A 19,057-nucleotide genomic window follows, 5' to 3' on the forward strand; every position below is an offset into this window, starting at 1 on the left:
GCATCACGGGATCTTGCTAAAGCACTCCTCAACAGGTCAGGATGGCCGAGCGGTCTAAGGCGCTGCGTTCAGGTCGCAGTCTCCACTGGAGGCGTGGGTTCGAATCCCACTTCTGACAGCAGTTTCAGCTTTTCACAGCTTGCTCTTTAGGTTCTCTTGCTCCTTTAGCGCTCTAGCTCTAGTGCAAAAAAAATGCTGTCCAACATTAGAAAAATAGGGCTCCATAGCTCAGGGGTTAGAGCACTGGTCTTGTAAACCAGAGGTCGCGAGTTCAAATCTTGCTGGGGCCTTTCTGCCATTTTCGGGAACCGTAGCTCGCAAATTGGCATAATTAGATTTTTCCCCAAAAGGCCCAAGGTAACGTAAGGTTATGACTATATGAAGGCCTCGAGATAATGAAATTTAATGGTTAGGACAACTTGAATTTCACCACATCTTGAAAGAGATAACATCTGCTACAAAGACTTGCTCTCTAATTCTGCATGGAAAGAAAAGTGCAATTCAAGCAAACAGATATATTGCTAACTGCAAGACGCTCGCTATCCGCATGGAAAGAAAAGTGCAATTCAAGCAAAGAGAGATATCTTGCTAACTGCAAGACGCTGGCTATCTGCGTATCCTTGTATTAAGATACTACTTTTGCACTTTTAACATGTGTCTTTGTATTTTTCTTCCAATGCTTTGTACATGAGGAAGGTAGCAAGAAAAAGGTGAAAAGGGTGAGGCTTGTTGTAGAGCATTTTCTCCATCATATGACGTTCAACAGATTTCTTTTGTTCCTTGAGCTCCAGGCGGAAGAGCGACATGAAGCCAAAACGTTGAGACGTAGGCCTCCGCAGAGATAGCAGCACATTAGACTACATATGAGCATCACGGGATCTTGCTTAAGAGCTCCTCAACAGGTCAGGATGGCCGAGCAGTCTAAGGCGCTGCGTTCAGGTCGCAGTCTCCACTGGAGGCGTGGGTTCGAATCCCACTTCTGAAAGCAGTTTCAGCTTTTCACAGCTTGCTCTTTAGGTTCTCTTGCTCCTTTAGCGCTCTAGCTCTAGTGCAAAAAAAATGCTATCCAACATGAAAAAAATAGGGCTCCATAGCTCAGGGGTTAGAGCACTGGTCTTGTAAACCAGAGGTCGCGAGTTCAAATCTCACTGGGGCCTTTCTGCCATTTTCGGGAACCGTAGCTCGCAAATTGGCATAATTAGATTTTTCCCCAAAAGGCCCAAAGTAACGTAAGGTTATGACTATATGAAGGCCTCGAGATGATGAAATTTAATGGTTAGGACAACTTGAATTTCACCACATCTTGAAAGAGATAACATCTGCTACAAAGACTCGCTCTCTAATTCTGCATGGAAAGAAGAGTGCAATTCAAGCAAACAGATATCTTGCTAACTGCAAGACGCTCGCTATCCGCATGGAAAGAAAAGTGCAATTCAAGCAAAGAGAGATATCTTGCTAACTGCAAGACGCTCGCTATCCGCATGGAAAGAAAAGTGCAATTCAAGCAAAGAGAGATATCTTGCTAACTGCAAGACGCTGGATATCTGCGTATCATTGTATTAAGATACTACTTTTGCACTTTTAACATGTGTCTTTGTATTTTTCTTCCAATGCTTTGTACATGAGGAAGGTAGCAAGAAAAAGGTGAAAAGGGTGAGGCTTGTTGTAGAGCATTTTCTCCATCATGTGACGTTCAACAGATTACTTTTGTTCCTTGAGCTCCAGGTGGAAGAGCGACATGAAGCCAAAACGTTGAGACGTAGGCCTCCGCAGAGATAGCAGCACATTAGACTACATATGAGCCTCACGGGATCTTGCTGAAGCACTCCTCGACAGGTCAGGATGACCGAGCGGTCTAAGGCGCTGCGTTCAGGTCGCAGTCTCCACTGGAGGCGTGGGTTCGAATCCCACTACTGACAGCAGTTTCAGCTTTTCACAGCTTGCTCTTTAGGTTCTCTTGCTCCTTTAGCGCTCTTGCTCTAGTGCAAAAAAAATGCTGTCCAAAATTAGAAAAACAGGGCTCCATAGCTCAGGGGTTAGAGCACTGGTCTTGTAAACCAGGGGTCGCGAGTTCGAATCTCGCTGGGGCCTTTCTGCCGTTTTCAGGAACCGTAGCTCGCAAATTGGCATAATTAGATTTTTCCCCAAAAGGCCCAAGGTAATGGTTAGGTTATGACTATATGAAGGCCTCGAGATTATGAAATCTAAAGGTTAGGACAAGTTGAATTTCCCCACATCTTGAAAGAGATAACATCTGCTACAAAGACTCGCTCTCTAATTCTGCATGGAAAGAAGAGTGCAATTCAAGCAAACAGATATCTTGCTAACTGCAAGACGCTCGCTATCCGCATGGAGAGAAAAGTGCAATTCAAGCAAAGAGAGATATCTTGCTAACTGCAAGACGCTGGATATCTGCGTGTCCTTGTATTAAGATACTACTTTTGCACTTTTAACATGTGTCTTTGTATTTTTCTTCCAATGCTTTGTACATGAGAAAGGTAGCAAGAAAAAGGTGCAAAGGGTGAGGCTTGTTGTAGAGCATTTTCTCCATCATGTGACGTTCAACAGATTTCTTTTGTTCCTTGAGCTCCAGGCGGAAGAGTGACATGAAGCCTAAACATTGACACGTATTCCTCCGCAGAGATAGCAGCACATTAGACTACATATGAGTATCACGGGATCTTGCTAAAGCACTCCTCAACAGGTCAGGATGGCCGAGCGGTCTAAGGCGCTGCGTTCAGGTCGCAGTCTCCACTGGAGGCGTGGGTTTGAATCCCACTTCTGACAGCAGTTTCAGCTTTTCACAGCTTGCTCTTTAGGTTCTCTTGCTCCTTTAGCGCTCTAGCTCTAGTGCAAAAAAAATGCTGTCCAACATTAGAAAAACAGGGCTCCATAGCTCAGGGGTTAGAGCACTGGTCTTGTAAACCAGGGGTCACGAGTTCAAATCTCGCTGGGGCCTTTCTTCCATTTTCGGGAACCGTAGCTCGCAAATTGGCATAATTAGATTTTCCCCCAAAAGGCCCAAGGTAACGGTTAGGTTATGACTATATGAAGGCCTCGAGATTATGAAATCTAAAGGTTAGGACAACTTGAATTTCCCCACATCTTGAAAGAGATAACATCTGCTACAAAGACTCGCTCTCTAATTCTGCATGGAAAGAAGAGTGCAAATCAAGCAAACAGATATCTTGCTAACTGCAAGACGCTCGCTATCCGCATGGAAAGAAAAGTGCAATTCAAGCAAAGAGAGATATCTTGCTAACTGCAAGACGCTGGATATCTGGGTATCCTTGTATTAAGATACTACTTTTGCACTTTTAACATGTGTCTTTGTATTTTTCTTCCAATGCTTTGTACATGAGGAAGGTAGCAAGAAAAAGGTGAAAAGGGTGAGGCTTGTTGTAGAGCATTTTCTCCATCATGTGACGTTCAACAGATTTCTTTTGTTCCTTGAGCTCCAGGCGGAAGAGTGACATGAAGCCTAAACGTTGACACGTAGGCCTCCGCAGAGATAGCAGCACATTAGACTACATATGAGCATCACGGGATCTTGCTAAAGCACTCCTCAACAGGTCAGGATGGCCGAGCGGTCTAAGGCGCTGCGTTCAGGTCGCAGTCTCCACTGGAGGCGTGGGTTCGAATCCCACTTCTGACAGCAGTTTCAGCTTTTCACAGCTTGCTCTTTAGGTTCTCTTGCTCCTTTAGCGCTCTAGCTCTAGTGCAAAAAAAATGCTGTCCAACATTAGAAAAATAGGGCTCCATAGCTCAGGGGTTAGAGCATTGGTCTTGTAGACCAGAGGTCGCGAGTTCAAATCTCGCTGGGGCCTTTCTGCCATTTTCGGGAACCGTAGCTCGCAAATTGGCATAATTAGATTTTCCCCTAAAAGGCCCAAGGTAACGTAAGGTTATGATGATATGAAGGCCTCGAGATGATGAAATTTAATGGTTAGGACAACTTGAATTTCACCACATCTTGAAAGAGATAACATCTGCTACAAAGACTCGCTCTCTAATTCTGCATGGAAAGAAGAGTGCAATTCAAGCAAACAGATATCTTGCTAACTGCAAGACGCTCGCTATCCGCATGGAAAGAAAAGTGCAATTCAAGCAAAGAGAGATATCTTGCTAACTGCAAGACGCTGGCTATCTGCGTGTCCTTGTATTAGGATACTACTTTTGCACTTTTAACATGTGTCTTTGTATTTTTCTTCCAATGCTTTGTACATGAGGAAGGTAGCAAGAAAAAGGTGAAAAGGGTGAGGCTTGTTGTAGAGCATTTTCTCCATCATGTGACGTTCAACAGATTACTTTTGTTCCTTGAGCTCCAGGCGGAAGAGCGACATGAAGCCAAAACGTTGACACGTAGGCCTCCGCAGAGATAGCAGAACATTAGACTACATATGAGCATCACGGGATCTTGCTAAAGCACTCCTCAACAGGTCAGGATGGCCGAGCGGTCTAAGGCGCTGCGTTCAGGTCGCAGTCTCCACTGGAGGCGTGGGTTCGAATCCCACTTCTGACAGCAGTTTCAGCTTTTCACAGCTTGCTCTTTAGGTTCTCTTGCTCCTTTAGCGCTCTAGCTCTAGTGCAAAAAAAATGCTGTCCAACATTAGAAAAATAGGGCTCCATATCTCAGGGGTTAGAGCACTGGTCTTGTAAACCAGAGGCCGCGAGTTCAAATCTCGCTGGGGCCTTTCTGCCATTTTCGGGAACCGTAGCTCGCAAATTGGCATAATTAGATTTTTCCCCAAAAGGCCCAAGGTAACGGTTAGGTTATGACTATATGAAGGCCTCGAGATGATGAAATTTAATGGTTAGGACAACTTGAATTTCACCACATCTTGAAAGAGATAACATCTGCTACAAAGACTTGCTCTCTAATTCTGCATGGAAAGAAAAGTGCAATTCAAGCAAACAGATATATTGCTAACTGCAAGACGCTCGCTATCCGCATGGAAAGAAAAGTGCAATTCAAGCAAAGAGAGATATCTTGCTAACTGCAAGACGCTGGCTATCTGCGTATCCTTGTATTAAGATACTACTTTTGCACTTTTAACATGTGTCTTTGTATTTTTCTTCCAATGCTTTGTACATGAGGAAGGTAGCAAGAAAAAGGTGAAAAGGGTGAGGCTTGTTGTAGAGCATTTTCTCCATCATATGACGTTCAACAGATTTCTTTTGTTCCTTGAGCTCCAGGCGGAAGAGCGACATGAAGCCAAAACGTTGAGACGTAGGCCTCCGCAGAGATAGCAGCACATTAGACTACATATGAGCATCACGGGATCTTGCTAAAGCACTCCTCAACAGGTCAGGATGGCCGAGCGGTCTAAGGCGCTGCGTTCAGGTCGCAGTCTCCACTGGAGGCGTGGGTTCGAATCCCACTTCTGACAGCAGTTTCAGCTTTTCACAGCTTGCTCTTTAGGTTCTCTTGCTCCTTTAGCGCTCTAGCTCTAGTGCAAAAAAAATGCTGTCCAACATTAGAAAAATAGGGCTCCATAGCTCAGGGGTTAGAGCATTGGTCTTGTAGACCAGAAGTCGCGAGTTCAAATCTCGCTGGGGCCTTTCTGCCATTTTCGGGAACCGTAGCTCGCAAATTAGCATAATTAGATTTTCCCCCAAAAGGCCCAAGGTAACGTAAGGTTATGATGATATGAAGGCCTCGAGATGATGAAATTTAATGGTTAGGACAACTTGAATTTCCCCACATCTTGAAAGAGATAACATCTGCTACAAAGACTCGCTCTCTAATTCTGCATGGAAAGAAGAGTGCAATTCAAGCAAACAGATATCTTGCTAACTGCAAGACGCTCGCTATCCGCATGGAAAGAAAAGTGCAATTCAAGCAAAGAGAGATATCTTGCTAACTGCAAGACGCTGGCTATCTGCGTGTCCTTGTATTAGGATACTACTTTTGCACTTTTAACATGTGTCTTTGTATTTTTCTTCCAATGCTTTATACATGAGGAAGGTAGCAAGAAAAAGGTGAAAAGGGTGAGGCTTGTTGTAGAGCATTTTCTCCATCATGTGACGTTCAACAGATTACTTTTGTTCCTTGAGCTCCAGGCGGAAGAGCGACATGAAGCCAAAACGTTGACACGTAGGCCTCCGCAGAGATAGCAGAACATTAGACTACATATGAGCATCACGGGATCTTGCTAAAGCACTCCTCAACAGGTCAGGATGGCCGAGCGGTCTAAGGCGCTGCGTTCAGGTCGCAGTCTCCACTGGAGGCGTGGGTTCGAATCCCACTACTGACAGCAGTTTCAGCTTTTCACAGCTTGCTCTTTAGGTTCTCTTGCTCCTTTAGCGCTCTAGCTCTAGTGCAAAAAAAATGCTGTCCAACATTAGAAAAATAGGGCTCCATAGCTCAGGGGTTAGAGCACTGGTCTTGTAAACCAGAGGTCGCGAGTTCAAATCTCGCTGGGGCCTTTCTGCCATTTTCGGGAACCGTAGCTCGCAAATTGGCATAATTAGATTTTTCCCCAAAAGGCCCAAGGTAACGTAAGGTTATGACTATATGAAGGCCTCGAGATAATGAAATTTAATGGTTAGGACAACTTGAATTTCACCACATCTTGAAAGAGATAACATCTGCTACAAAGACTTGCTCTCTAATTCTGCATGGAAAGAAAAGTGCAATTCAAGCAAACAGATATATTGCTAACTGCAAGACGCTCGCTATCCGCATGGAAAGAAAAGTGCAATTCAAGCAAAGAGAGATATCTTGCTAACTGCAAGACGCTGGCTATCTGCGTATCCTTGTATTAAGATACTACTTTTGCACTTTTAACATGTGTCTTTGTATTTTTCTTCCAATGCTTTGTACATGAGGAAGGTAGCAAGAAAAAGGTGAAAAGGGTGAGGCTTGTTGTAGAGCATTTTCTCCATCATATGACGTTCAACAGATTTCTTTTGTTCCTTGAGCTCCAGGCGGAAGAGCGACATGAAGCCAAAACGTTGAGACGTAGGCCTCCGCAGAGATAGCAGCACATTAGACTACATATGAGCATCACGGGATCTTGCTAAAGCACTCCTCAACAGGTCAGGATGGCCGAGCGGTCTAAGGCGCTGCGTTCAGGTCGCAGTCTCCACTGGAGGCGTGGGTTCGAATCCCACTTCTGACAGCAGTTTCAGCTTTTCACAGCTTGCTCTTTAGGTTCTCTTGCTCCTTTAGCGCTCTAGCTCTAGTGCAAAAAAAATGCTGTCCAACATTAGAAAAATAGGGCTCCATAGCTCAGGGGTTAGAGCATTGGTCTTGTAGACCAGAAGTCGCGAGTTCAAATCTCGCTGGGGCCTTTCTGCCATTTTCGGGAACCGTAGCTCGCAAATTAGCATAATTAGATTTTCCCCCAAAAGGCCCAAGGTAACGTAAGGTTATGATGATATGAAGGCCTCGAGATGATGAAATTTAATGGTTAGGACAACTTGAATTTCCCCACATCTTGAAAGAGATAACATCTGCTACAAAGACTCGCTCTCTAATTCTGCATGGAAAGAAGAGTGCAATTCAAGCAAACAGATATCTTGCTAACTGCAAGACGCTCGCTATCCGCATGGAAAGAAAAGTGCAATTCAAGCAAAGAGAGATATCTTGCTAACTGCAAGACGCTGGCTATCTGCGTATCCTTGTATTAAGATACTACTTTTGCACTTTTAACATGTGTCTTTGTATTTTTCTTCCAATGCTTTGTACATGAGGAAGGTAGCAAGAAAAAGGTGAAAAGGGTGAGGCTTGTTGTAGAGCATTTTCTCCATCATATGACGTTCAACAGATTTCTTTTGTTCCTTGAGCTCCAGGCGGAAGAGCGACATGAAGCCAAAACGTTGAGACGTAGGCCTCCGCAGAGATAGCAGCACATTAGACTACATATGAGCATCACGGGATCTTGCTAAAGCACTCCTCAACAGGTCAGGATGGCCGAGCGGTCTAAGGCGCTGCGTTCAGGTCGCAGTCTCCACTGGAGGCGTGGGTTCGAATCCCACTTCTGACAGCAGTTTCAGCTTTTCACAGCTTGCTCTTTAGGTTCTCTTGCTCCTTTAGCGCTCTAGCTCTAGTGCAAAAAAAATGCTGTCCAACATTAGAAAAATAGGGCTCCATAGCTCAGGGGTTAGAGCACTGGTCTTGTAAACCAGAGGTCGCGAGTTCAAATCTCGCTGGGGCCTTTCTGCCATTTTCGGGAACCGTAGCTCGCAAATTGGCATAATTAGATTTTTCCCCAAAAGGCCCAAGGTAACGTAAGGTTATGACTATATGAAGGCCTCGAGATAATGAAATTTAATGGTTAGGACAACTTGAATTTCACCACATCTTGAAAGAGATAACATCTGCTACAAAGACTTGCTCTCTAATTCTGCATGGAAAGAAAAGTGCAATTCAAGCAAACAGATATATTGCTAACTGCAAGACGCTCGCTATCCGCATGGAAAGAAAAGTGCAATTCAAGCAAAGAGAGATATCTTGCTAACTGCAAGACGCTGGATATCTGCGTATCCTTGTATTAAGATACTACTTTTGCACTTTTAACATGTGTCTTTGTATTTTTCTTCCAATGCTTTGTACATGAGGAAGGTAGCAAGAAAAAGGTGAAAAGGGTGAGGCTTGTTGTAGAGCATTTTCTCCATCATGTGACGTTCAACAGATTACTTTTGTTCCTTGAGCTCCAGGCGGAAGAGCGACATGAAGCCAAAACGTTGAGACGTAGGCCTCCGCAGAGATAGCAGCACATTAGACTACATATGAGCATCACGGGATCTTGCTATAGCACTCCTCAACAGGTCAGGATGGCCGAGCGGTCTAAGGCGCTGCGTTCAGGTCGCAGTCTCCACTGGAGGCGTGGGTTCGAATCCCACTTCTGAAAGCAGTTTCAGCTTTTCACAGCTTGCTCTTTAGGTTCTCTTGCTCCTTTAGCGCTCTAGCTCTAGTGCAAAAAAAATGCTATCCAACATGAAAAAAATAGGGCTCCATAGCTCAGGGGTTAGAGCACTGGTCTTGTAAACCAGAGGTCGCGAGTTCAAATCTCACTGGGGCCTTTCTGCCATTTTCGGGAACCGTAGCTCGCAAATTGGCATAATTAGATTTTTCCCCAAAAGGCCCAAAGTAACGTAAGGTTATGACTATATGAAGGCCTCGAGATGATGAAATTTAATGGTTAGGACAACTTGAATTTCACCACATCTTGAAAGAGATAACATCTGCTACAAAGACTCGCTCTCTAATTCTGCATAGAAAGAAGAGTGCAATTCAAGCAAACAGATATCTTGCTAACTGCAAGACGCTCGCTATCCGCATGGAAAGAAAAGTGCAATTCAAGCAAAGAGAGATATCTTGCTAACTGCAAGACGCTCGCTATCCGCATGGAAAGAAAAGTGCAATTCAAGCAAAGAGAGATATCTTGCTAACTGCAAGACGCTGGATATCTGCGTATCATTGTATTAAGATACTACTTTTGCACTTTTAACATGTGTCTTTGTATTTTTCTTCCAATGCTTTGTACATGAGGAAGGTAGCAAGAAAAAGGTGAAAAGGGTGAGGCTTGTTGTAGAGCATTTTCTCCATCATGTGACGTTCAACAGATTACTTTTGTTCCTTGAGCTCCAGGCGGAAGAGCGACATGAAGCCAAAACGTTGAGACGTAGGCCTCCGCAGAGATAGCAGCACATTAGACTACATATGAGCCTCACGGGATCTTGCTGAAGCACTCCTCGACAGGTCAGGATGACCGAGCGGTCTAAGGCGCTGCGTTCAGGTCGCAGTCTCCACTGGAGGCGTGGGTTCGAATCCCACTACTGACAGCAGTTTCAGCTTTTCACAGCTTGCTCTTTAGGTTCTCTTGCTCCTTTAGCGCTCTAGCTCTAGTGCAAAAAAAATGCTGTCCAAAATTAGAAAAACAGGGCTCCATAGCTCAGGGGTTAGAGCACTGGTCTTGTAAACCAGGGGTCGCGAGTTCAAATCTCGCTGGGGCCTTTCTGCTGTTTTCAGGAACCGTAGCTCGCAAATTGGCATAAATAGATTTTTCCCCAAAAGGCCCAAGGTAATGGTTAGGTTATGACTATATGAAGGCCTCGAGATTATGAAATCTAAAGGTTAGGACAAGTTGAATTTCCACACATCTTGAAAGAGATAACATCTGCTACAAAGACTCGCTCTCTAATTCTGCATGGAAAGAAGAGTGCAATTCAAGCAAACAGATATCTTGCTAACTGCAAGACGCTCGCTATCCGCATGGAAAGAAAAGTGCAATTCAAGCAAAGAGAGATATCTTGCTAACTGCAAGACGCTGGATATCTGCATGTCCTTGTATTAAGATACTACTTTTGCACTTTTAACATGTGTCTTTGTATTTTTCTTCCAATGCTTTGTACATGAGAAAGGTAGCAAGAAAAAGGTGCAAAGGGTGAGGCTTGTTGTAGAGCATTTTCTCCATCATGTGACGTTCAACAGATTTCTTTTGTTCCTTGAGCTCCAGGCGGAAGAGTGACATGAAGCCTAAACATTGACACGTATTCCTCCGCAGAGATAGCAGCACATTAGACTACATATGAGCATCACAGGATCTTGCTAAAGCGCTCCTCAACAGGTCAGGATGGCCGAGCGGTCTAAGGCGCTGCGTTCAGGTCGCAGTCTCCACTGGAGGCGTGGGTTCGAATCCCACTTCTGACAGCAGTTTCAGCTTTTCACAGCTTGCTCTTTAGGTTCTCTTGCTCCTTTAGCGCTCTAGCTCTAGTGCAAAAAAAATGCTGTCCAACATTAGAAAAACAGGGCTCCATAGCTCAGGGGTTAGAGCACTGGTCTTGTAAACCAGGGGTCACGAGTTCAAATCTCGCTGGGGCCTTTCTTCCATTTTCGGGAACCGTAGCTCGCAAATTGGCATAATTAGATTTTCCCCCAAAAGGCCCAAGGTAACGTAAGGTTATGACTATATGAAGGCCTCGAGATGATGAAATTTAATGGTTAGGACAACTTGAATTTCACCACATCTTGAAAGAGATAACATCTGCTACAAACACTCGCTCTCTAATTCTGCATGGAAAGAAGAGTGCAATTCAAGCAAACAGATATCTTGCTAACTGCAAGACGCTCGCTATCCGCATGGAAAGAAAAGTGCAATTCAAGCAAAGAGAGATATCTTGCTAACTGCAAGACGCTGGCTATCTGCGTGTCCTTGTATTAGGAAACTACTTTTGCACTTTTAACATGTGTCTTTGTATTTTTCTTCCAATGCTTTGTACATGAGGAAGGTAGCAAGAAAAAGGTGAAAAGGGTGAGGCTTGTTGTAGAGCATTTTCTCCATCATGTGACGTTCAACAGATTACTTTTGTTCCTTGAGCTCCAGGCGGAAGAGCGACATGAAGCCAAAACGTTGACACGTAGGCCTCCGCAGAGATAGCAGCACATTAGACTACATATGAGCCTCACGGGATCTTGCTGAAGCACTCCTCAACAGGTCAGGATGACCGAGCGGTCTAAGGCGCTGCGTTCAGGTTGCAGTCTCCACTGGAGGCGTGGGTTCGAATCCCACTACTGAAAGCAGTTTCAGCTTTTCACAGCTTGCTATTTAGGTTCTCTTGCTCCTTTAGCGCTCTAGCTCTAGTGCAAAAAAAATGCTGTCCAACATTAGAAAAACAGGGCTCCATAGCTCAGGGGTTAGAGCACTGGTCTTGTAAACCAGGGGTCGCGATTTCAAATCTCGCTGGGGCCTTTCTGCCGTTTTCGGGAACCGTAGCTCGCAAATTGACATAATTAGATTTTTCCCCAAAAGGCCCAAGGTAACGGTTAGGTTATGACTATATGAAGGCCTCGAGATTATGAAATCTAAAGGTTAGGACAACTTGAATTTCCCCACATCTTGAAAGAGATAACATCTGCTACAAAGACTCGCTCTCTAATTCTGCATGGAAAGAAGAGTGCAAATCAAGCAAACAGATATCTTGCTAACTGCAAGACGCTCGCTATCCGCATGGAAAGAAAAGTGCAATTCAAGCAAAGAGAGATATCTTGCTAACTGCAAGACGCTGGATATCTGGGTATCCTTGTATTAAGATACTACTTTTGCACTTTTAACATGTGTCTTTGTATTTTTCTTCCAATGCTTTGTACATGAGGAAGGTAGCAAGAAAAAGGTGAAAAGGGTGAGGCTTGTTGTAGAGCATTTTCTCCATCATGTGACGTTCAACAGATTTCTTTTGTTCCTTGAGCTCCAGGTGGAAGAGTGACATGAAGCCTAAACGTTGACACGTAGGCCTCCGCAGAGATAGCAGCACATTAGACTACATATGAGCATCACGGGATCTTGCTAAAGCACTCCTCAACAGGTCAGGATGGCCTAGCAGTCTAAGGCGCTGCGTTCAGGTCGCAGTCTCCACTGGAGGCGTGGGTTCGAATCCCACTTCTGACAGCAGTTTCAGCTTTTCACAGCTTGCTCTTTAGGTTCTCTTGCTCCTTTAGCGCTCTAGCTCTAGTGCAAAAAAAATGCTGTCCAACATTAGAAAAATAGGGCTCCATAGCTCAGGGGTTAGAGCACTGGTCTTGTAAACCAGAGGTCGCGAGTTCAAATCTCGCTGGGGCCTTTCTGCCATTTTCGGGAACCGTAGCTCGCAAATTGGCATAATTAGATTTTTCCCCAAAAGGCCCAAGGTAACGTAAGGTTATGACTATATGAAGGCCTCGAGATAATGAAATTTAATGGTTAGGACAACTTGAATTTCACCACATCTTGAAAGAGATAACATCTGCTACAAAGACTTGCTCTCTAATTCTGCATGGAAAGAAAAGTGCAATTCAAGCAAACAGATATATTGCTAACTGCAAGACGCTCGCTATCCGCATGGAAAGAAAAGTGCAATTCAAGCAAAGAGAGATATCTTGCTAACTGCAAGACGCTGGCTATCTGCGTATCCTTGTATTAAGATACTACTTTTGCACTTTTAACATGTGTCTTTGTATTTTTCTTCCAATGCTTTGTACATGAGGAAGGTAGCAAGAAAAAGGTGAAAAGGGTGAGGCTTGTTGTAGAGCATTTTCTCCATCATGTGACGTTCAACAGATTTCTTTTGTTCCTTGAGCTCCAGGCGGAAGAGCGAAATGAAGCCAAAACGTTGAGACGTAGGCCTCCGCAGAGATAGCAGCACATTAGACTACATATGAGCATCACGGGATCTTGCTAAAGCACTCCTCAACAGGTCAGGATGGCCGAGCAGTCTAAGGCGCTGCGTTCAGGTCGCAGTCTCCACTGGAGGCGTGGGTTCGAATCCCACTTCTGAAAGCAGTTTCAGCTTTTCACAGCTTGCTCTTTAGGTTCTCTTGCTCCTTTAGCGCTCTAGCTCTAGTGCAAAAAAAATGCTATCCAACATGAAAAATAATAGGGCTCCATAGCTCAGGGGTTAGAGCACTGGTCTTGTAAACCAGAGGTCGCGAGTTCAAATCTCACTGGGGCCTTTCTGCCATTTTCGGGAACCGTAGCTCGCAAATTGGCATAATTAGATTTTTCCCCAAAAGGCCCAAAGTAACGTAAGGTTATGACTATATGAAGGCCTCGAGATGATGAAATTTAATGGTTAGGACAACTTGAATTTCACCACATCTTGAAAGAGATAACATCTGCTACAAAGACTCGCTCTCTAATTCTGCATGGAAAGAAGAGTGCAATTCAAGCAAACAGATATCTTGCTAACTGCAAGACGCTCGCTATCCGCATGGAAAGAAAAGTGCAATTCAAGCAAAGAGAGATATCTTGCTAACTGCAAGACGCTCGCTATCCGCATGGAAAGAAAAGTGCAATTCAAGCAAAGAGAGATATCTTGCTAACTGCAAGACGCTGGATATCTGCGTATCATTGTATTAAGATACTACTTTTGCACTTTTAACATGTGTCTTTGTATTTTTCTTCCAATGCTTTGTACATGAGGAAGGTAGCAAGAAAAAGGTGAAAAGGGTGAGGCTTGTTGTAGAGCATTTTCTCCATCATGTGACGTTCAACAGATTACTTTTGTTCCTTGAGCTCCAGGCGGAAGAGCGACATGAAGCCAAAACGTTGACACGTAGGCCTCCGCAGAGATAGCAGCACATTAGACTACATATGAGCCTCACGGGATCTTGCTGAAGCACTCCTCGACAGGTCAGGATGACCGAGCGGTCTAAGGCGCTGCGTTCAGGTCGCAGTCTCCACTGGAGGCGTGGGTTCGAATCCCACTACTGACAGCAGTTTCAGCTTTTCACAGCTTGCTCTTTAGGTTCTCTTGCTCCTTTAGCGCTCTAGCTCTAGTGCAAAAAAAATGCTGTCCAAAATTAGAAAAACAGGGCTCCATAGCTCAGGGGTTAGAGCACTGGTCTTGTAAACCAGGGGTCGCGAGTTCAAATCTCGCTGGGGCCTTTCTGCCGTTTTCAGGAACCGTAGCTCGCAAATTGGCATAATTAGATTTTTCCCCAAAAGGCCCAAGGTAATGGTTAGGTTATGACTATATGAAGGCCTCGAGATTATGAAATCTAAAGGTTAGGACAAGTTGAATTTCCCCACATCTTGAAAGAGATAACATCTGCTACAAAGACTCGCTCTCTAATTCTGCATGGAAAGAAGAGTGCAATTCAAGCAAACAGATATCTTGCTAACTGCAAGACGCTCGCTATCCGCATGGAAAGAAAAGTGCAATTCAAGCAAAGAGAGATATCTTGCTAACTGCAAGACGCTGGCTATCTGCGTGTCCTTGTATTAGGAAACTACTTTTGCACTTTTAACATGTGTCTTTGTATTTTTCTTCCAATGCTTTGTACATGAGGAAGGTAGCAAGAAAAAGGTGAAAAGGGTGAGGCTTGTTGTAGAGCATTTTCTCCATCATGTGACGTTCAACAGATTACTTTTGTTCCTTGAGCTCCAGGCGGAAGAGCGACATGAAGCCAAAACGTTGACACGTAGGCCTCCGCAGAGATAGCAGCACATTAGACTACATATGAGCCTCACGGGATCTTGCTGAAGCACTCCTCAACAGGTCAGGATGACCGAGCGGTCTAAGGCGCTGCGTTCAGGTTGCAGTCTCCACTGGAGGCGTGGGTTCGAATCCCACAACTGAAAGCAGTTTCAGCTTTTCACAGCTTGCTCTTTAGGTTCTCTTGCTCCTTTAGCGCTCTAGCTCTAGTGCAAAAAAAATGCTGTCCAACATTAGAAAAACAGGGCTCCATAGCTCAGGGGTTAGAGCACTGGTCTTGTAAACCAGGGGTCGCGAGTTCAAATCTCGCTGGGGCCTTTCTGCCGTTTTCGGGAACCGTAGCTCGCAAATTGACATAATTAGATTTTTCCCCAAAAGGCCCAAGGTAACGGTTAGGTTATGACTATATGAAGGCCTCGAGATTATGAAATCTAAAGGTTAGGACAACTTGAATTTCCCCACATCTTGAAAGAGATAACATCTGCTACAAAGACTCGCTCTCTAATTCTGCATGGAAAGAAGAGTGCAAATCAAGCAAACAGATATCTTGCTAACTGCAAGACGCTCGCTATCCGCATGGAAAGAAAAGTGCAATTCAAGCAAAGAGAGATATCTTGCTAACTGCAAGACGCTGGATATCTGCGTATCCTTGTATTAAGATACTACTTTTGCACTTTTAACATGTGTCTTTGTATTTTTCTTCCAATGCTTTGTACATGAGGAAGGTAGCAAGAAAAAGGTGAAAAGGGTGAGGCTTGTTGTAGAGCATTTTCTCCATCATGTGACGTTCAACAGATTTCTTTTGTTCCTTGAGCTCCAGGCGGAAGAGTGACATGAAGCCTAAACGTTGACACGTAGGCCTCCGCAGAGATAGCAGCACATTAGACTACATATGAGCATCACGGGATCTTGCTAAAGCACTCCTCAACAGGTCAGGATGGCCGAGCGGTCTAAGGCGCTGCGTTCAGGTCGCAGCCTCCACTGGAGGCGTGGGTTCGAATCCCACTTCTGACAGCAGTTTCAGCTTTTCACAGCTTGCTCTTTAGGTTCTCTTGCTCCTTTAGCGCTCTAGCTCTAGTGCAAAAAAAATGCTGTCCAACATTAGAAAAATAGGGCTCCATAGCTCAGGGGTTAGAGCACTGGTCTTGTAAACCAGAGGTCGCGAGTTTAAATCTCGCTGGGGCCTTTCTGCCATTTTCGGGAACCGTAGCTCGCAAATTGGCATAATTAGATTTTTCCCCAAAAGGCCCAAGGTAACGTAAGGTTATGACTATATGAAGGCCTCGAGATAATGAAATTTAATGGTTAGGACAACTTGAATTTCACCACATCTTGAAAGAGATAACATCTGCTACAAAGACTTGCTCTCTAATTCTGCATGGAAAGAAAAGTGCAATTCAAGCAAACAGATATATTGCTAACTGCAAGACGCTCGCTATCCGCATGGAAAGAAAAGTGCAATTCAAGCAAAGAGAGATATCTTGCTAACTGCAAGACGCTGGCTATCTGCGTATCCTTGTATTAAGATACTACTTTTGCACTTTTAACATGTGTCTTTGTATTTTTCTTCCAATGCTTTGTACATGAGGAAGGTAGCAAGAAAAAGGTGAAAAGGGTGAGGCTTGTTGTAGAGCATTTTCTCCATCATATGACGTTCAACAGATTTCTTTTGTTCCTTGAGCTCCAGGCGGAAGAGCGACATGAAGCCAAAACGTTGAGACGTAGGCCTCCGCAGAGATAGCAGCACATTAGACTACATATGAGCATCACGGGATCTTGCTAAAGCACTCCTCAACAGGTCAGGATGGCCGAGCAGTCTAAGGCGCTGCGTTCAGGTCGCAGTCTCCACTGGAGGCGTGGGTTCGAATCCCACTTCTGAAAGCAGTTTCAGCTTTTCACAGCTTGCTCTTTAGGTTCTCTTGCTCCTTTAGCGCTCTAGCTCTAGTGCAAAAAAAATGCTATCCAACATGAAAAATAATAGGGCTCCATAGCTCAGGGGTTAGAGCACTGGTCTTGTAAACCAGAGGTCGCGAGTTCAAATCTCACTGGGGCCTTTCTGCCATTTTCGGGAACCGTAGCTCGCAAATTGGCATAATTAGATTTTTCCCCAAAAGGCCCAAAGTAACGTAAGGTTATGACTATATGAAGGCCTCGAGATGATGAAATTTAATGGTTAGGACAACTTGAATTTCACCACATCTTGAAAGAGATAACATCTGCTACAAAGACTCGCTCTCTAATTCTGCATGGAAAGAAGAGTGCAATTCAAGCAAACAGATATCTTGCTAACTGCAAGACGCTCGCTATCCGCATGGAAAGAAAAGTGCAATTCAAGCAAAGAGAGATATCTTGCTAACTGCAAGACGCTCGCTATCCGCATGGAAAGAAAAGTGCAATTCAAGCAAAGAGAGATATCTTGCTAACTGCAAGACGCTGGATATCTGCGTATCATTGTATTAAGATACTACTTTTGCACTTTTAACATGTGTCTTTGTATTTTTCTTCCAATGCTTTGTACATGAGGAAGGTAGCAAGAAAAAGGTGAAAAGGGTGAGGCTTGTTGTAGAGCATTTTCTCCATCATGTGACGTTCAACAGATTACTTTTGTTCCTTGAGCTCCAGGCGGAAGAGCGACATGAAGCCAAAACGTTGAGACGTAGGCCTCCGCAGAGATAGCAGCACATTAGACTACATATGAGCCTCACGGGATCTTGCTGAAGCACTCCTCGACAGGTCAGGATGACCGAGCGGTCTAAGGCGCTGCGTTCAGGTCGCAGTCTCCACTGGAGGCGTGGGTTCGAATCCCACTACTGACAGCAGTTTCAGCTTTTCACAGCTTGCTCTTTAGGTTCTCTTGCTCCTTTAGCGCTCTAGCTCTAGTGCAAAAAAAATGCTGTCCAAAATTAGAAAAACAGGGCTCCATAGCTCAGGGGTTAGAGCACTGGTCTTGTAAACCAGGGGTCGCGAGTTCAAATCTCGCTGGGGCCTTTCTGCCGTTTTCAGGAACCGTAGCTCGCAAATTGGCATAATTAGATTTTTCCCCAAAAGGCCCAAGGTAATGGTTAGGTTATGACTATATGAAGGCCTCGAGATTATGAAATCTAAAGGTTAGGACAAGTTGAATTTCCCCACATCTTGAAAGAGATAACATCTGCTACAAAGACTCGCTCTCTAATTCTGCATGGAAAGAAGAGTGCAATTCAAGCAAACAGATATCTTGCTAACTGCAAGACGCTCGCTATCCGCATGGAAAGAAAAGTGCAATTCAAGCAAAGAGAGATATCTTGCTAACTGCAAGACGCTGGATATCTGCGTGTCCTTGTATTAAGATACTACTTTTGCACTTTTAACATGTGTCTTTGTATTTTTCTTCCAATGCTTTGTACATGAGAAAGGTAGCAAGAAAAAGGTGCAAAGGGTGAGGCTTGTTGTAGAGCATTTTCTCCATCATGTGACGTTCAACAGATTTCTTTTGTTCCTTGAGCTCCAGGCGGAAGAGTGACATGAAGCCTAAACATTGACACGTATTCCTCCGCAGAGATAGCAGCACATTAGACTACATATGAGCATCACAGGATCTTGCTAAAGCGCTCCTCAACAGGTCAGGATGGCCGAGCGGTCTAAGGCGCTGCGTTCAGGTCGCAGTCTCCACTGGAGGCGTGGGTTCGAATCCCACTTCTGACAGCAGTTTCAGCTTTTCACAGCTTGCTCTTTAGGTTCTCTTGCTCCTTTAGCGCTCTAGCTCTAGTGCAAAAAAAATGCTGTCCAACATTAGAAAAACAGGGCTCCATAGCTCAGGGGTTAGAGCACTGGTCTTGTAAACCAGGGGTCACGAGTTCAAATCTCGCTGGGGCCTTTCTGCCATTTTCGGGAACCGTAGCTCGCAAATTGGCATAATTAGATTTTCCCCCAAAAGGCCCAAGGTAACGTAAGGTTATGACTATATGAAGGCCTCGAGATGATGAAATTTAATGGTTAGGACAACTTGAATTTCACCACATCTTGAAAGAGATAACATCTGCTACAAACACTCGCTCTCTAATTCTGCATGGAAAGAAGAGTGCAATTCAAGCAAACAGATATCTTGCTAACTGCAAGACGCTCGCTATCCGCATGGAAAGAAAAGTGCAATTCAAGC

At 44.5% G+C, this 19,057-nt stretch overlaps 42 non-coding genes across 42 annotated transcripts; all 42 read left to right on the top strand.

The window, feature by feature from the left end:
- Positions 1–35: 35 nt before the first annotated feature.
- TRNAL-CAG (transfer RNA leucine (anticodon CAG)) lies at positions 36–118 on the top strand. Its single transcript has one exon. It is a non-coding gene; the product is annotated as a tRNA-Leu (tRNA).
- Positions 119–217: 99 nt separating this feature from the next.
- On the top strand, positions 218–290 carry TRNAT-UGU (transfer RNA threonine (anticodon UGU)). Its single transcript has one exon. It is a non-coding gene; the product is annotated as a tRNA-Thr (tRNA).
- A 612-nt stretch (positions 291–902) lies between these two features.
- Positions 903–985, top strand: TRNAL-CAG (transfer RNA leucine (anticodon CAG)). Its single transcript has one exon. It is a non-coding gene; the product is annotated as a tRNA-Leu (tRNA).
- A 99-nt stretch (positions 986–1,084) lies between these two features.
- TRNAT-UGU (transfer RNA threonine (anticodon UGU)) lies at positions 1,085–1,157 on the top strand. The gene has a single exon. It is a non-coding gene; the product is annotated as a tRNA-Thr (tRNA).
- Positions 1,158–1,836: 679 nt separating this feature from the next.
- TRNAL-CAG (transfer RNA leucine (anticodon CAG)) lies at positions 1,837–1,919 on the top strand. Its single transcript has one exon. It is a non-coding gene; the product is annotated as a tRNA-Leu (tRNA).
- Positions 1,920–2,018: 99 nt separating this feature from the next.
- TRNAT-UGU (transfer RNA threonine (anticodon UGU)) lies at positions 2,019–2,091 on the top strand. Its single transcript has one exon. It is a non-coding gene; the product is annotated as a tRNA-Thr (tRNA).
- Positions 2,092–2,704: 613 nt separating this feature from the next.
- TRNAL-CAG (transfer RNA leucine (anticodon CAG)) lies at positions 2,705–2,787 on the top strand. Its single transcript has one exon. It is a non-coding gene; the product is annotated as a tRNA-Leu (tRNA).
- A 99-nt stretch (positions 2,788–2,886) lies between these two features.
- On the top strand, positions 2,887–2,959 carry TRNAT-UGU (transfer RNA threonine (anticodon UGU)). The gene has a single exon. It is a non-coding gene; the product is annotated as a tRNA-Thr (tRNA).
- A 613-nt stretch (positions 2,960–3,572) lies between these two features.
- Positions 3,573–3,655, top strand: TRNAL-CAG (transfer RNA leucine (anticodon CAG)). Its single transcript has one exon. It is a non-coding gene; the product is annotated as a tRNA-Leu (tRNA).
- Positions 3,656–3,754: 99 nt separating this feature from the next.
- Positions 3,755–3,827, top strand: TRNAT-UGU (transfer RNA threonine (anticodon UGU)). The gene has a single exon. It is a non-coding gene; the product is annotated as a tRNA-Thr (tRNA).
- Positions 3,828–4,439: 612 nt separating this feature from the next.
- On the top strand, positions 4,440–4,522 carry TRNAL-CAG (transfer RNA leucine (anticodon CAG)). The gene has a single exon. It is a non-coding gene; the product is annotated as a tRNA-Leu (tRNA).
- Positions 4,523–4,621: 99 nt separating this feature from the next.
- TRNAT-UGU (transfer RNA threonine (anticodon UGU)) lies at positions 4,622–4,694 on the top strand. Its single transcript has one exon. It is a non-coding gene; the product is annotated as a tRNA-Thr (tRNA).
- Positions 4,695–5,307: 613 nt separating this feature from the next.
- Positions 5,308–5,390, top strand: TRNAL-CAG (transfer RNA leucine (anticodon CAG)). Its single transcript has one exon. It is a non-coding gene; the product is annotated as a tRNA-Leu (tRNA).
- Positions 5,391–5,489: 99 nt separating this feature from the next.
- On the top strand, positions 5,490–5,562 carry TRNAT-UGU (transfer RNA threonine (anticodon UGU)). Its single transcript has one exon. It is a non-coding gene; the product is annotated as a tRNA-Thr (tRNA).
- Positions 5,563–6,174: 612 nt separating this feature from the next.
- TRNAL-CAG (transfer RNA leucine (anticodon CAG)) lies at positions 6,175–6,257 on the top strand. The gene has a single exon. It is a non-coding gene; the product is annotated as a tRNA-Leu (tRNA).
- A 99-nt stretch (positions 6,258–6,356) lies between these two features.
- Positions 6,357–6,429, top strand: TRNAT-UGU (transfer RNA threonine (anticodon UGU)). Its single transcript has one exon. It is a non-coding gene; the product is annotated as a tRNA-Thr (tRNA).
- A 612-nt stretch (positions 6,430–7,041) lies between these two features.
- On the top strand, positions 7,042–7,124 carry TRNAL-CAG (transfer RNA leucine (anticodon CAG)). Its single transcript has one exon. It is a non-coding gene; the product is annotated as a tRNA-Leu (tRNA).
- Positions 7,125–7,223: 99 nt separating this feature from the next.
- Positions 7,224–7,296, top strand: TRNAT-UGU (transfer RNA threonine (anticodon UGU)). The gene has a single exon. It is a non-coding gene; the product is annotated as a tRNA-Thr (tRNA).
- A 612-nt stretch (positions 7,297–7,908) lies between these two features.
- On the top strand, positions 7,909–7,991 carry TRNAL-CAG (transfer RNA leucine (anticodon CAG)). The gene has a single exon. It is a non-coding gene; the product is annotated as a tRNA-Leu (tRNA).
- A 99-nt stretch (positions 7,992–8,090) lies between these two features.
- On the top strand, positions 8,091–8,163 carry TRNAT-UGU (transfer RNA threonine (anticodon UGU)). Its single transcript has one exon. It is a non-coding gene; the product is annotated as a tRNA-Thr (tRNA).
- Positions 8,164–8,775: 612 nt separating this feature from the next.
- Positions 8,776–8,858, top strand: TRNAL-CAG (transfer RNA leucine (anticodon CAG)). The gene has a single exon. It is a non-coding gene; the product is annotated as a tRNA-Leu (tRNA).
- Positions 8,859–8,957: 99 nt separating this feature from the next.
- On the top strand, positions 8,958–9,030 carry TRNAT-UGU (transfer RNA threonine (anticodon UGU)). Its single transcript has one exon. It is a non-coding gene; the product is annotated as a tRNA-Thr (tRNA).
- Positions 9,031–9,709: 679 nt separating this feature from the next.
- Positions 9,710–9,792, top strand: TRNAL-CAG (transfer RNA leucine (anticodon CAG)). Its single transcript has one exon. It is a non-coding gene; the product is annotated as a tRNA-Leu (tRNA).
- A 99-nt stretch (positions 9,793–9,891) lies between these two features.
- Positions 9,892–9,964, top strand: TRNAT-UGU (transfer RNA threonine (anticodon UGU)). Its single transcript has one exon. It is a non-coding gene; the product is annotated as a tRNA-Thr (tRNA).
- Positions 9,965–10,577: 613 nt separating this feature from the next.
- On the top strand, positions 10,578–10,660 carry TRNAL-CAG (transfer RNA leucine (anticodon CAG)). The gene has a single exon. It is a non-coding gene; the product is annotated as a tRNA-Leu (tRNA).
- Positions 10,661–10,759: 99 nt separating this feature from the next.
- TRNAT-UGU (transfer RNA threonine (anticodon UGU)) lies at positions 10,760–10,832 on the top strand. Its single transcript has one exon. It is a non-coding gene; the product is annotated as a tRNA-Thr (tRNA).
- A 794-nt stretch (positions 10,833–11,626) lies between these two features.
- Positions 11,627–11,699, top strand: TRNAT-UGU (transfer RNA threonine (anticodon UGU)). The gene has a single exon. It is a non-coding gene; the product is annotated as a tRNA-Thr (tRNA).
- Positions 11,700–12,312: 613 nt separating this feature from the next.
- Positions 12,313–12,395, top strand: TRNAL-CAG (transfer RNA leucine (anticodon CAG)). The gene has a single exon. It is a non-coding gene; the product is annotated as a tRNA-Leu (tRNA).
- A 99-nt stretch (positions 12,396–12,494) lies between these two features.
- On the top strand, positions 12,495–12,567 carry TRNAT-UGU (transfer RNA threonine (anticodon UGU)). Its single transcript has one exon. It is a non-coding gene; the product is annotated as a tRNA-Thr (tRNA).
- Positions 12,568–13,179: 612 nt separating this feature from the next.
- Positions 13,180–13,262, top strand: TRNAL-CAG (transfer RNA leucine (anticodon CAG)). The gene has a single exon. It is a non-coding gene; the product is annotated as a tRNA-Leu (tRNA).
- Positions 13,263–13,362: 100 nt separating this feature from the next.
- TRNAT-UGU (transfer RNA threonine (anticodon UGU)) lies at positions 13,363–13,435 on the top strand. The gene has a single exon. It is a non-coding gene; the product is annotated as a tRNA-Thr (tRNA).
- Positions 13,436–14,114: 679 nt separating this feature from the next.
- On the top strand, positions 14,115–14,197 carry TRNAL-CAG (transfer RNA leucine (anticodon CAG)). The gene has a single exon. It is a non-coding gene; the product is annotated as a tRNA-Leu (tRNA).
- Positions 14,198–14,296: 99 nt separating this feature from the next.
- Positions 14,297–14,369, top strand: TRNAT-UGU (transfer RNA threonine (anticodon UGU)). The gene has a single exon. It is a non-coding gene; the product is annotated as a tRNA-Thr (tRNA).
- Positions 14,370–15,164: 795 nt separating this feature from the next.
- On the top strand, positions 15,165–15,237 carry TRNAT-UGU (transfer RNA threonine (anticodon UGU)). The gene has a single exon. It is a non-coding gene; the product is annotated as a tRNA-Thr (tRNA).
- A 613-nt stretch (positions 15,238–15,850) lies between these two features.
- On the top strand, positions 15,851–15,933 carry TRNAL-CAG (transfer RNA leucine (anticodon CAG)). The gene has a single exon. It is a non-coding gene; the product is annotated as a tRNA-Leu (tRNA).
- A 99-nt stretch (positions 15,934–16,032) lies between these two features.
- TRNAT-UGU (transfer RNA threonine (anticodon UGU)) lies at positions 16,033–16,105 on the top strand. The gene has a single exon. It is a non-coding gene; the product is annotated as a tRNA-Thr (tRNA).
- A 612-nt stretch (positions 16,106–16,717) lies between these two features.
- TRNAL-CAG (transfer RNA leucine (anticodon CAG)) lies at positions 16,718–16,800 on the top strand. Its single transcript has one exon. It is a non-coding gene; the product is annotated as a tRNA-Leu (tRNA).
- A 100-nt stretch (positions 16,801–16,900) lies between these two features.
- On the top strand, positions 16,901–16,973 carry TRNAT-UGU (transfer RNA threonine (anticodon UGU)). The gene has a single exon. It is a non-coding gene; the product is annotated as a tRNA-Thr (tRNA).
- A 679-nt stretch (positions 16,974–17,652) lies between these two features.
- On the top strand, positions 17,653–17,735 carry TRNAL-CAG (transfer RNA leucine (anticodon CAG)). The gene has a single exon. It is a non-coding gene; the product is annotated as a tRNA-Leu (tRNA).
- Positions 17,736–17,834: 99 nt separating this feature from the next.
- On the top strand, positions 17,835–17,907 carry TRNAT-UGU (transfer RNA threonine (anticodon UGU)). Its single transcript has one exon. It is a non-coding gene; the product is annotated as a tRNA-Thr (tRNA).
- A 613-nt stretch (positions 17,908–18,520) lies between these two features.
- TRNAL-CAG (transfer RNA leucine (anticodon CAG)) lies at positions 18,521–18,603 on the top strand. Its single transcript has one exon. It is a non-coding gene; the product is annotated as a tRNA-Leu (tRNA).
- Positions 18,604–18,702: 99 nt separating this feature from the next.
- Positions 18,703–18,775, top strand: TRNAT-UGU (transfer RNA threonine (anticodon UGU)). Its single transcript has one exon. It is a non-coding gene; the product is annotated as a tRNA-Thr (tRNA).
- The last annotated feature ends 282 nt before the right edge of the window (positions 18,776–19,057 follow it).

This window comes from Staurois parvus, unplaced genomic scaffold, assembly GCF_062004578.1.
Source record: "Staurois parvus isolate SC_StPar_1 unplaced genomic scaffold, SC_StPar_1.0 ptg000151l, whole genome shotgun sequence".
Taxonomy (NCBI): Eukaryota; Metazoa; Chordata; class Amphibia; order Anura; family Ranidae; genus Staurois; species Staurois parvus.